Here is a 12,223-nt window from a genome sequence, read left to right on the forward strand (position 1 = left end):
ACGCAAGTTCTTTCAACTTACGGGGTTCTCACGTTACATGTTATCTACAGAGTTTGTGTTTTCTGGTTGGAATACTTCACAAACATAATGAAATGATATGTTGGGTCATAAATTGTATTTTTCAAACAATAGAATTGGCATCAACTTTCTACCTGTACTGTGCACAATTAAACTATTAACACGTACACTATCCCTCTTTGATAATCTTACGTTAACAGAGACAGTCGGAGAGACGCAGACAAAGGAAACGTGTTTTTGAGTTTGTTAATCTACGGTAATGGTGCAGTGTGCTGTTTTGAATAGCACTATGAAGTTGGGTTAAGGAATAAAGATGTATTCATACTTAAAGGACCTTAAGTTTTTGACAATTTTCAAATTAGACGGCTTTGAATCATCCAATGCATGACATGGTATTTTGATAAAGAACAGTTCGGTATTAATAGAAATCCGAAATGTGTTTTTGATATTGAATTAAATGATTTAAGTTGCTATAATTGAAAACAAGATATGAAACAGGAATGCAGCATTGTCTTTAAAACGTGTGGGGTGGGTGGGGTGGGGTGGCAATGTTCACAGTTAAGCATTTTAACTCGGAGTTCCACCGGACTATATGAAGATACCATACAAATTTACTGGTCTGTCCGTCTTCCTGGTGAAGCGCAGGAAGAGAAGACCAAGGTGCTGACAACACTAGAGTCTCGTCTGGACTGGGTTGCTCAAAACCTTGGTTAAGCTTAACCAGTGGTTAAATCCCTTGTCCACCTGTTAACTTTTAGCCATTGGTTAAATTATGTTGCTCAAAAGTTAACCAGTGGTTAAATTCCCTAACCAATGGTTAAATATTGACCAATGTTAACCAATCTGCAGAGGTGGGATAAGTCATTTAACCAGTGGTTAAACATGACTGCCTACTTAATTGTTTATGCAAACATGATAAAATAACACAAGAAACGGGGAGGAGTTTGTACACATTTTAATCATGATTTCACTGAAATAGAGTAAAATAGAAAGTTGAAAAGAACATGACCCACGAACCATGAAAAATGGCCTAGCCTAGGATATTGATAATTTCCGTATATAATAAGCTTCGGGATATAGGCTTTCTAGAAATGTTTTTCTTTTTTTCATATATTCTATACTTTTTTGTTAATATGACGTTGAATATTGTGGTATTTAATGTTAAAAAATTTACATTTCGGGATACACGTCACAACAATAAACCTCCAATGACCATGTACAATGTACATGAACCTATAAATCTCTGAATATATCAAGTTATATGCACTCAAATAGCTAGAATGGCTTATTCAATGATCATAATAAGCATTTTTGACCAAATTTGGGGAATAGAAATAAGAAATATTTTGAAAAGGATGTTCAAAGCCGTGATTGTTCAACTTTACTTTTAAATTATTTTTACTTGAATTTTAAAATACTGAAATAAGAAGAATAAATATAGTATGTAGTTTGTTTACATGGTGAAAGAAGTGAATCATTGGAACAATTCTGTTTCATATCATATTCCATAGTTTTGGGGTTTTTTTGTTTTCTTTCTTTCTTTTTTTTTTTTTTTAGTATTAAAACGACCGAGTATCGAAAGCAATGGTAACGAAATAAGTTGACACCGCGTCTCGTCAAAACATGTTCAATTCGAATTTACTCGGAATTACACGTTCAACGAGCATTTGCTGTGAAACCTGATTAAAGGAAAATTACTGTAGACACCTAATAGTAGGTATCAAATGATCTTTTTGTTACATGTACATGTAGATTTCATAGCGTGAATAATAACAACACCACACCGATATAGGGGATCAGAGTCAGTATATTATTGACTCTGAAAATACGATTTGAGAAATGATACTGTATAAATTTTACTGTATTTATCTTGATCAATAATTGTATATTCCTATACGTATTAATCATGTAAAGATACTGAGGTCTTTTAACCAACAATTTTTTTAAATGTTTGTGCAATACATTATTGACTGACAGAACGTAATTCATGAGCTGTGATCTAAAAATCTTCCAGGCATTAATATAGATTTGAATAGAATTACATCTAGATACATAATTGAAATAGAATATATCTTAAGGCACTGTAGTTTTAAATTGTTTGGATTATATTGCATTTAGTACATGTAATGTATACATGCTTGTAAATGCCACAGAATGAGAAATAATCTAAATTGGCCTATTTTCATAATGTTCCCAAAATAGAAGTATCATGTAGATCTATACAGGAAATAACATTTACAAATTATGTTTGTTGTTTGTTATTTGCCAGTTAAGTATCATAATGATAATACTACTTGTTCATAATAAGTAATTATTCTGCTAAAATCAAATACCCTTTTTATTGTCAACAAATACATCACTGGTAGAAAGGTTATAAAGCTTTTATCTAGCACAAGTTTCCATATTCTACAGGTTTACATATGTCAGCAAGTCCTCAAAAGCAGCTTTAGGGGTTCCCAGGAGATTCTGATGCTCACTGTTAGACTTTCACTGTTGTCAAAATCCAACCTTATTTTCTCTTTTCTCAAAACTTCAGCTCTCAAAAACTTGTTTGATTAATTATGTCACTCCTGTTTTGTTGAACATGGTGTTGTCAGCAATAGGTTCAAGTTCTTCTATGTCTTGTTGTAGGTGATTTGTACAGAAGCGAGCCCCGGCAGGAATGATGGCCTCTTTTGAAATGAAGATTTCATGCCTTACTCCTACTGGGACTACAACTAACTTTGGACCTGGTCACTCGCAGATACAACATGAAGTGTGCCCTCTTGATGTATATGGGGATGGGAGTGATACAGAAGGGGGACTAATTGGAAGAACTGCTGCTGCTGCTGGTGGTGCTGGACTGTCTTGAATCTGTTGCCTAACCGACTTGATATTCTTCTGTTTAATATGGGAGCAACACACACACTCTGGCATATATTGCACAGAAAATCATGATCAGATGGTGCCCTCCCTATCAGAGTGGTGATCACTGACCTATATTTCTTTGAAATCCTGGATCTGTGTTTTGGTTTTACTCTCCATGGACAGTTGAAACAGAGAAATAATTAGGGACCACTCCTTGGCATATCTGAAATATTTATGTCATATACATGTAATTAAAATATACAATTTGGGTTGGATGAAAATCTTATCTTCATGTTAAAACCCATTAGCCTAGGTTATTTTTCCTAAAATCTAATTATAAATCAATTAACTTGTTAATTAATGCTTGGTGAATCAATTAATAAATTGTATTCAAAAACTTGGAATTATTTTTTTTCCACTAATAAACTGAAAATGTGTATCTTCAAATGTTTTGTTGATTAATGTCAGTGTGACATATAGAGGGGGTATGGGGTTTACAACAATGTATATTACATGGTTAATTTATTTCTATTATGTAGTCCATGTAAATTTCTGTGGAAATGAGGAAGTTATTTATATTCGGTCTTTCCTATCCCGGGGTAGGAAAGACCGAATATAAATAACCCCCTCGTTTCCACGGAAATTAAGTCCATGAGAGCCTGAAATCTCCCAACCTGGGTCTGTTTAATGGACCCTTCCAAAGTCCTTTTTTAAGGAAAAAGTAAACCATTTTCCTAATCCAAAAAGAAAACTGGTGCAAAAACCATGCACATCTCCATACATGAAATGATATAAATAATAGAAAAATTATCAGTAGTATTGTAATACATTTTCGGGGGGTGGGGGTTTGCCGTTTCACCTTTATAGATTGTTTTTTTTTTTCTTTCTTCCTAACATTTAAAACATATCTTTTCAATATCAATTTTGTCTATAGCACAAAATAAATATTCTAAAATCAATTAAAGCGTTTGATTTTCGTGTGTATATATAAAACAAAACGAAAGAGAAAAAAACTAGGATCCTCCACTAGTAAACTATGTTTTCCATTTAGAGTTATTGCCCTTCAATCGAAAAAAAGTAAATATAATTAAGAGAATACTCTTATTACATTTCAACACAAGTTGTGTCAAATATTATTTAACAAGATATATTTTGATACGTATTTAAATTGACCTACTTCATTAACAACAAACTTTCTGTGTGTTTTTGTAGGTTTCTTTCCACGTATATACAAGGGACTTATGAATTTACGAACTTAAATAGTAGAAGTTGAAAACAAAACAACAATATTGTTTGATCTCCGTTTGAGCGTTCAAATTCTCAAGTACAAATGTAAAATAGATAGAGCTTACAGCCGTGTTTGACATTGCCGTAATATTCGGACATTTGTTAATGTAACATGTTGCTACAACTTTACAGTTATAATTGACAGACTTCATATTTTATAAGAAAATTTGAACTGTAGCCTATATTAATTAAACGTACATAATTTGTAAAAATTATGAGAACCAATGGACAAATTCATACGATAGATCATACTGTCTGAATATATATCGCACATCTCCATGCGTAATACATGCGTACATGCTGGGTCTGTATAATTGAAATGTTTACTGGGGTATTTCTAGAGAGAATGTTCTATCGTTAAAATGATAATGTCCTACGGCTATACGGCACCGATTGTGGTGAGGGCCTGTCCTTTTTGACGTTTGTCTAACTTTAGATTATTCTAACTAGGGTATTCCGTATGGCCGAGTAAGTTTGTACTGTACGTTTGATTCGAACATTCATTCTGTTTCGAACAATATCATTTTTAAAGTAACAAAAGGTAGGGAAATCGGTACTTTTAAAGCCATCGGAACGGACTTCGGAATCAAACATACACGATAGGTTACCCCCCCCCCCCCCTCCCCTGTACCTTTTTACCATAGGCCATGACTCTCATATTTACTCGTTTAGATATTGATTTTTTAGTTTAAAAAATATATAAGAACATAAAAACTCACCTCTTTGCTGTTTCTTTTTGAGTCGTATCAACTGTGTTAGGTGTATGTATTGACTTCCTTGGAATCTGACGTTTCCAGACGATACTTTTGTTATCATTATTTTTTTTTTCGACATGGCCGCATTGCTTACGAGTTAATTTTTTTGATGGAAAGTGTTAATCGAACTTTGCATTTTAATTTTAGTTTACAAAATTGAATCGTGAGTAATGCGGCCCATGTGAATTTATAGACTGAAGTTGGCAAATTTATGCGATTTTCCCGGAAAACGTGAAACTGCGGTAGGTTTGGGCATTTACTTGAGTGCTTTAAACATCTGGTGTGAGGAAACGATTGCGCAATACAACTTGGCTCATGTTATGGATAAAAAATATAATCTTAGATTTATTCTAAAGTGTTCTTTAATTTTTCCAAATTTGGTAGGCCAAAAATGGCATATTGTGGGTCATGTTCTTTGCTAAAGAATCAGTCAGGTACATCACAGATCTCGTAGAGCCCCAGCTGTGCCGTCTCACCATGTTTTCATTGTAAGATATCGTTTGGTTTCCTACAACATTAAGAAAACTTATAATTATCATGTAATTCAATGCATCTCTTTCTTTAACAACATGAATTAAATTTAAAGATTTGACAAATTCATAACCAGGATACATAGGTGCAGTCACCGGGGTAGGGGAGTAAGGGGGGTCATGGGGAAGGGGGGAATAAATTGAGCCCCTTTATCCCTAAGTTTACTGCCGTAGTAAACCAATTCCTAACCATGCCTTTATGTTTGCCCCCCCCCCCCCACCCCCTTACGCTAAAGTCAGCTGTTTATTTATATACCTATTTCATTCAGCTTATTGAACCAATCAAATCACAACATTATTTGTTTATTTTTAAACAAACAAATACAACTTTAAAAACTACACAATTTTTGCTAAATTGATCATTAAATTGATTTAAGCTAAATGGAGTTATTAATCATGTACACACATACTTTGTATTGTACATAAATATTTATTTATTTTATCAGTTCCATTTGTTTATCTTTGATATTTCAAAAAGAAACTTAAACATTAATGTTAGGATTTTATTTATGCGTTTCAATTAACTGAAAGCAAACAAGTAGTCTTAGTAGATTAAAGACAGGTTGCGCACGTGTGATCATTTAATTAGGTGTAAAAACACAATGTGGACAGGTGGAGTTGAGAACTTAAGAATTTCATGCCGTTGTCTAAGTTAAGTAAACCGTAAAGAAATAATACATGAAAGAATGTAATAATCATCAATCCTGTCACAATTTAATCCTAAGGGATAATTTTTACTTCTGTGAAAAAAAAACCTCCTAAAAACCACCACCACCACCACCCCCCAAAAACACCCCAGGTACTTGATATAAAATAACACACATATTAGATAAGATACTTACATGTGGATGATCAAAGAGGTAGGGGTACAGTACACTAGTGTTTTTAATTTATCATGCTAATGCGTACAAAATTAACTATGGGGTCGAAAGTGGTGAAGACAATAGTTTCTCTGAAGAATATCTATTGCATATATGTGATGTCAAGTAGAAATAATCAAATGGGATTGAAGTTTTAAAACATCGAATTCAGTCTATTAAGATTTATATATGCAAAATATTTTTCAACTTTCGAGATTGAATCAATTGTATGAGGACCCAAATACTACTGGAGCTAACTGTTAGATTACAGTGACCTTCACATTGTGGGTTGGTCTAAGAATAGATCGACTTGTTTTAGCTATTCCAACATTATCATGTACGTGTGCAGATTATTTTAATTATGCCTACTTTATGTGATGCTTTCACTGAAAATTTATCTTGTTGGATTAAAAGTTACAACTTCGTGTTAGGTGTACCAGAGGAAAAACAATTTAGAAGCCGGTTTGCAAAGGAAATACTCAACTTGCAAATTTCCTCTGACTAAAATGTATTTCAATTCTCAGTATTTGTATTAGGAAAAGTGCAGTTTTGCTTTACTTGAGTTTAAATAATACAATAATGTAGGCCTACCGTAAATACCGAGACCTCCATCCTCAACTCCTCCTGAAATCTCGATGAATAAAGTCACTGATACCCGGTGGATCTAAATCATTTTCTATGAGACAGGGTCGAGTAGCAAAGGAGGTGGACACCCTCCAGTTTATATTCAGTGAGTTGTCTACATACAGTTTCTTTTTCTTTTCCTTTCAAACAAGTCTTCCTGTACATCTCTTTTACATTCTCAACTGTTTACCCCTCCCCTTTTTTTTCTTTTCGAGTTAACAGCATCGGTTGACTTCAGAATATATAACTTGTACAATTAAGAATAGTGTCTCATTTGGTGAAAAGTTCGCTGTCCGCTTCAGTAACATTTGCAGCAGCCATTATTGTTTACATGTTCAGACAACCATTGTTGAATTATGGGATACTAACCACTGGTTAAATTCGCTTAATCGTTGGCTTTAAGCCCTAGGGCTAAACTAACTTTGAGCAACATAATTTTGACCAGTGGTTGATTACCCAGTGGATAGTAAATCTAACCAGTGGTTAGCTTAACCACTGGTTAAATTTAACCAAGGTTTTGAGCAACCCAGTCCTGATAGATAAGGGCATATTAAGTATCTGACATCTTAATGCAGGTATTGTTTAAATTTTGTGTCGTACCCAATATATTTTCTTACTTTAATGAGAACCATGAAACAGATATTTTCCTTGCAAAATCTATCATGTGATTTATCTTCAAATTTCGTACAATGTCTTCGTCTGCAATGTTAAGAAAGTATTTCAACAATCTGTCTCCTCCTCGTCATAATTAAATCCATCAGTTACAAAAAGTACCACGTACACTTCAATAACCTTGTGAATAAGAACACAGCGTAACAAAATACTATCAGATAAAAACATCGCCCATCTGTTGCTATTTCAAATTGTGAAATTTACTTCAACTGAATAATAATCAAAGGTTAGCTATGGTGAAAAGTTTGATATCTCAACTCCATTGTTAATTACAGTCCATGCGTTTCTGTGGTTTACTACGGTGAAACGTTTTACTACCGTAGCTGAAGAGACACTGTATTTATATATTGTACATTGTAAACTGTCATCATAGACATCATAATTATCTGTTGTACATTGTAAACTATCGTCATATACACTGTAATTATCTGTTGTATTTTGCAAACTATCGTCATATACACTGTAGTTATCTATTGTACATTGTAAACTATAGAAGTAGACACGGTAATTATCTGTTGTATTTTGTAAACTATAGACGTAGACACTGTAATTATCTATTGTACATTGTAAACTATAGAAGTAGACACGGTAATTATCTGTTGTATTTTGTAAACTATATACGTAGACACTGTAATTATCTATTGTACAGTGTAAACTATAGACGTAGACACTGTAATTATCTATTGTACATTGTAAACTATAGACGTAGACACTGTAATTATCTATTGTACATTGTAAACTATCGACATAGACACTATAATTATCTATTGTACATTGTAAACTATAGACACAGACACTGTAATTATCTATTGTACAGTGTAAACTATAGACACAGACACTGTAATTATCTATTGTACAGTGTAAACTATAGACGTAGACACGGTAATTATCTATTGTACATTGTAAACTATCGACATAGACACTGTATTTATCTATTGTACATTGTAAACTATCGACATAGACACTGTAATTATCTATTGTACAGTGTAAACTATAGACATAGACACTGTAATTATCTGTTGTATTTTGTAAACTATATACGTAGACACTGTAATTATCTATTGTACAGTGTAAACTATAGACGTAGACACGGTAATTATCTATTGTACAGTGTAAACTATAGACATAGACACTGTAATTATCTATTGTACAGTGTAAACTATCGACATAGACACTGTAATTATCTATTGTACATTGTAAACTATAGACGTAGACACTGTAATTATCTATTGTACAGTGTAAACTATAGACATAGACACTGTAATTATCTGTTGTACATTGTAAACTATCGACGTAGACACTGTAATTATCTGTTGTACAGTGTAAACTATAGACATAGACACTGTAATTATCTATTGTACAGTGTAAACTATCGACATAGACACTGTAATTATCTATTGTACAGTGTAAACTATAGACATATACACTGTAATTATCTATTGTACAGTGTAAACTATAGACATAGACACTGTAATTATCTATTGTACATTGTAAACTATCGACGTAGACACTGTAATTATCTATTGTACAGTGTAAACTATCGACATAGACACTGTAATTATCTATTGTACAGTGTAAACTATAGACATAGACACTGTAATTATCTATTGTACAGTGTAAACTATCGACATAGACACTGTAATTATCTATTGTACATTGTAAACTATCGACATAGACACTATAATTATCTATTGTACAGTGTAAACTATAGACATAGACACTGTAATTATCTATTGTACAGTGTAAACTATAGACATAGACACTGTAATTATCTATTGTACATTGTAAACTATCGACGTAGACACTGTAATTATCTATTGTACAGTGTAAACTATCGACATAGACACTGTAATTATCTATTGTACAGTGTAAACTATAGACATAGACACTGTAATTATCTATTGTACATTGTAAACTATCGACATAGACACTGCAATTATCTATTGTACAGTGTAAACTATAGACATAGACACTGTAATTATCTGTTGTATTTTGTAAACTATCGACATGTACACTGTATTTATCTATTGTACATTGTAAACTATCGACATAGACACTGTAATTATCTTTTGTACATTGTAAACTATCATCATAGACACGGTAATTATCTGTTGTATTTTGTAAACTATATACGTAGACACTGTAATTATCTATTGTACAGTGTAAACTATAGACGTAGACACTGTAATTATCTATTGTACAGTGTAAACTATAGACATAGACACTATAATTATCTATTGTACATTGTAAACTATAGACGTAGACACTGTAATTATCTATTGTACAGTGTAAACTATAGACATAGACACTGTAATTATCTATTGTACATTGTAAACTATAGACGTAGACACTGTAATTATCTATTGTACAGTGTAAACTATAGACATAGACACTGTAATTATCTATTGTACATTGTAAACTATAGACGTAGACATTGTAATTATCTATTGTACATTGTAAACTATCGACATAGACACTGTAATTATCTATTGTACATTGTAAACTATCGTCATATACACTGTAATTATCTATTGTACATTGTAAACTATAGACGTAAACACTGTAATCATCTATTGTACAGTGTAAACTATAGACGTAGACACTGTAATTATCTATTGTACAGTGTAAACTATAGACGTAAACACTGTAATCATCTATTGTACAGTGTAAACTATAGACGTAAACACTGTAATCATCTATTGTACAGTGTAAACTATAGACGTAGACACTGTAATTATCTATTGTACATTGTAAACTATCGTCATATACACTGTAATTATCTATTGTACATTGTAAACTATAGACGTAAACACTGTAATTATCTATTGTACATTGTAAACTATCGTCAATCACTGTAATTATATGTTGTATTTTGTAAACAATCATCAGGTACTTTTGGTCATTTGCGATTATTCAATATTTACAATTTTTCACGAGGTCATGAAAAATTGTAAATACTGAATAACCGTGTCCATAATACTTCTCATTACCAGCTCGTTAGAGTTATCGCACTTTGATGACTCTTGTGCGTCATTGGTAAGAAAATGGACAAGTCTCGGGAGCAAGTGCAATATTACTGGGACATAAACAAAACGTTCATAGCAGCCTCCCCCTCCTCTTTAAGAGTTGAAATACATGTTGTATTTTTAAAGAACGTAACCATTGATCAAACTGCATTTTTCAAATATTCGAACACCATTTTATTAAAGATGGTACTTGTTTTTTAAAACTCCACCACACCTATTTTAAAAATTTCAAACAACGATGATCTCTGTCCCAAGTACATCAATATTTTATAATTTTCAAAATAGCTTCGATGCAGTTGGGAAACGCATTAGCTGTGTTAATTAGTGTTATAAACGTCTAAAAAATTCAGTTTGGCATATATATAACTTGTTCTAAATTATGGGAATTGAGGGGGGTGTACGTGTACGATTACCAAGTCCATGTCATATGAACCTGTCCTAATTGTATGATAAAATAGAATGTCTTCATAGTCTGACAGAATAACTTTAAAAACATATCAATCCAGGGCCGTAAATTAACCTTCAATTTGGAGGAGGCAGGGAATTAGGCGGGGGTCTGGGGGCCGCCCAGGCACCCAGACGCTCAGCACATTTTGTGCACACTGAACACGTTTCGTGCAAAATCCTTGATTCTAGGGCCTTCTAAGATGTTACTTGACTAACTCATTCTAAAAGAAAGATTTGGAATGCTTTTTAAGGGAGGTATCATGTTCTTAGTTATTGGAAACAACATAAATTCTAATGAACTTTAAATTTTAATTTTTTTTGGCTCAAAAGTTGGAGGAGGCAGCTGCCTCCTCCGCCTCCATGTAATTTACGGCCCTGCAATCCCATTAATTACAAGAAAAGTTCTTGTGATGGATGTGCATATAGGTTTTTCCCTTCACAGTTCTCCTTGCGATTGATGCTTTGTATCGGTCAGATTTGGCAAATTTAGTACCTTCTCTCCCTCACATAGTTAAATACGTTCGTCTGTTTTCTTGTAAAAATAATCAATTCCTAAATTTGACTTTAGAATTTTAATCAGTGTTGTGGTTTACAGTCGGTTATAATATGTATTCGATACCATAATTTATATTACGTGTGCCTAAGTAATGTGTTTACATTATGTTGTCCCGGCAGCACGACTTTACGCGCCTTTAATTTGAAGAGTTCCAATAATGGAAATGATAAGTTTTACTGAGTATATATTGCAAAAAATACATACATTGCAAATTAATTTATCGACAGGGGATTCTTACTCCTCCTAGGTACATGATCCCATCTCTGGTGTGTCCAGGGGTCCGTGTTTGCCCAAGTATCTATTTTGTATTGTTTATGGGAGTTATAAGATTGATCACTGTTCGTGATCTTCACCTTTCACGAATTAAAAAGTATTTGCTATCAACATTTACAATAGACTTTGCTTTAGACACATAATTACTGCATAGACTAAAGAGGGGGAAGTATATGTACATGCAAATATTTAGTTATCGTTTTCAACACAACGTTTAAGCATCGATGTGTAATCGTGTGAATGGCTGGCTCTGATGAAGATTGAAATACTCCATATCAATGATTATTGCATTTCATCAATGTCAAATATTACATTGACCACGTGATCT

The 12,223-nt window shown here is 33.0% G+C and overlaps 1 long non-coding RNA gene across 1 annotated transcript; it reads right to left on the reverse strand.

Moving 5' to 3' along the window:
• Window positions 1-5,251: 5,251 nt before the first annotated feature.
• Window positions 5,252-7,300, reverse strand: LOC130053160 (uncharacterized). The gene is made up of 2 exons (XR_008801651.1): window positions 6,889-7,300; window positions 5,252-5,415 (listed from the first exon to the last, which is right to left on the reverse strand). It is a non-coding gene; the product is annotated as an uncharacterized LOC130053160 (long non-coding RNA).
• Between the last annotated feature and the right edge of the window lie 4,923 nt (window positions 7,301-12,223).

The sequence above is a fragment of the Ostrea edulis genome, chromosome 3, assembly GCF_947568905.1.
Source record: "Ostrea edulis chromosome 3, xbOstEdul1.1, whole genome shotgun sequence".
NCBI lineage: Eukaryota > Metazoa > Mollusca > Bivalvia > Ostreida > Ostreidae > Ostrea > Ostrea edulis.